The 2,530-nt window shown below is 31.8% G+C and overlaps 1 non-coding gene across 1 annotated transcript; it reads right to left on the bottom strand.

Moving 5' to 3' along the window:
* Positions 1 to 322: 322 nt before the first annotated feature.
* Positions 323 to 394, bottom strand: TRNAC-GCA (transfer RNA cysteine (anticodon GCA)). The gene has a single exon. It is a non-coding gene; the product is annotated as a tRNA-Cys (tRNA).
* Between the last annotated feature and the right edge of the window lie 2,136 nt (positions 395 to 2,530).

Genomic DNA, 2,530 nt, shown 5'->3' with positions numbered 1-2,530 from the left:
GGATTGAACTCAGACTGATATTGCAATAAGGCTTCTCCTACTTCTTCATTTTTAACCATTTTTTGAAAGAAAGTACTTTTATAAGAGAAACTAGGTAGGTCCTTTATATTTGCTTTCTCTAAGTTATAGATTTCTGTAAAAATCTCTATAAAAAAAATGAAATTTACCACTCTAACTGTGTTATCAGGAAGTATATAATGTTAAAGTTTCACTTTTTTTGTTTTCTTGCTCTTACTTGTGTTAGCTTTTCCTGTGCTTGAGTTTCAAAGTAGCTATAAATTGCAAATTGAATCAGTACCTTTACACATTAAAAGTTAGGTAAAGGGGGCACCCGGATATGAACCAGGGACCTCTCGATCTGCAGTCGAATGCTCTACCACTGAGCTATACCCCCAATTGCATACAAGATTTTAAAAACATTCACATTGCAGTCAGAATGTAAAGGTGTTTGTACTATATATGTGTTCTTATAGGATAAAAAATGAATATGTATACTTATGGTGATGCTTTGAAGTTATTAATCTGGGCTTGATTGCAGAGTTCACATAGGTGTAAGCTGTGAGCATGCTCAAAAAGAAACTTTGATCATCTAAAGCTCCACTTTGGTCAGTTATAGTGACATCATGACATATTGTAACTTTATATTTTGGGAGGCCAAACAGAACTAAGAAAATACAAATTCTTAGCATCAACCCTATATAAATTATTTCAAAAAGTAGCTGACAACAGTATATTATTGCTAATAAAATAGGACATTTTGATTTTTGGGCTTGTGGGCTCAGATGTTCAAAATTAATGTTTGATGCATAAACTCGAATGGCCTAGTTGCAAAATCAGTCTGAGATCAACCCCCAATTACAACAACAGTTCCAGAATACTGCAATGTAATTGCTTAATAATTCCTTATTTAATTATCAAAGAGGGTGAGTATTAAAGTACACATGTTTCATGTTCAGTTATATTATACTATTCTAAATATATTACTATAGAAAGGACAGAAATTAAATTGAGGTTCTGGAACTGTTGGTGGGATTAGGGATTGAACTCAGACTGTTATTGTAATAAGGCTTCTCCTACTTCTTCAGTTTAACCATTTGGGAAAGAAAGTACTTTTTTAAGAGAAACTAGGTAGGTCCTTTATATTTGCCTTCTATAAATTATAGATTTCTGTAAAAATCTCTATCAAAAAAATGAAATTTGCCACTCTAACTGTGCTATCAGGAAGTTTATATTGTTAAAGTATCACTATTTAAGTGATGTTTTTCCTTATTTAATTATCAATGAGGGTGAGTATTAAAGTACACATGTTTCATGTACAGTTATATTATACTATTCTAAATATATTACTATAGAAAGGAAAGAAATTAAATCAAGATTCTGGAACTGTTGGTGGGATTAGGGATTGAACTCAGACTGATATTGCAATAAGGCTTCTCCTACTTCTTCATTTTTAACCATTTTTTGAAAGAAAGTACTTTTATAAGAGAAACTAGGTAGGTCCTTTATATTTGCCTTTTCTAAGTTATAGATTTCTGTAAAAATCTCTATAAAAAAAATGAAATTTACCACTCTAACTGTGATATCAGGAAGTATATAATGTTAAAGTTTCACTATTTTTGTTTTCTTGCTCTTACTTGTGTTAGCTTTTCCTGTGCTTGAGTTTCAAAGTAGCTATAAACTGCAAATTGAATCAGTACCTTTACACATTAAAAGTTAGGTAAAGGGGGATTTGAACCAGGGACCTCTCGATCTGCAGTCGAATGCTCTACCACTGAGCTATACCCCCAATTGCATACAATATTTTAAAAACATTCATATTGCAGTCAGAATGTAAAGTTGTTTGTACTATATATGTGTTCTTATAGGATAAAAAATGAATATGTATACTTATGGTGATGCTTTGAAGTTATTAATCTGGGCTTGATTGCAGAGTTCACATAGGTGTAAGCTGTGAGCATGCTCAAAGAGAAACTTTGATAATCTAAAGCTCCACTTTGGTCAGTTATAGTGACATCTTGACATATTGTAACTTTATATTTTGGGAGGCCAAACAGAACTAAGAAAATACAAATTCTTAGCATCAACCCTATATAAATTATTTCAAAAAGTAGCTGACAACAGTATATTATTGCTAATAAAATTGCACATTTTGATTTTTGGGCTTGTGGGCTCAGATGTTCAAAATTAATGTTTGATGCATAAACTCGAATGGCCTAGTTGCAAAATCAGTCTGAGATCAACCCCCAATTACAACAACAGTTCCAGAATACTGCAATGTAATTGCTTAATAATTCCTTATTTAATTATCAAAGAGGGTAAGTTTTAAAGTACACATGTTTCATGTTCAGTTATATTATACTATTCTAAATATATTACTATAGAAAGGACAGATATTAAATTGAGGTTCTGGAACTGTTGGTGGGATTAGGGATTGAACTCAGACTGTTATTGTAATAAGGCTTCTCCTACTTCTTCAGTTTAACCATTTGGGAAAGAAAGTACTTTTTTAAGAGAAACTAGGTAGGTCCTT

This window comes from Taudactylus pleione, unplaced genomic scaffold, assembly GCF_031769625.1.
Source record: "Taudactylus pleione unplaced genomic scaffold, aTauple2 ptg000021l, whole genome shotgun sequence".
In the NCBI taxonomy this organism is placed as follows: Eukaryota; Metazoa; Chordata; class Amphibia; order Anura; family Myobatrachidae; genus Taudactylus; species Taudactylus pleione.
This window is presented reverse-complemented; position numbering and strand designations above follow the sequence as displayed.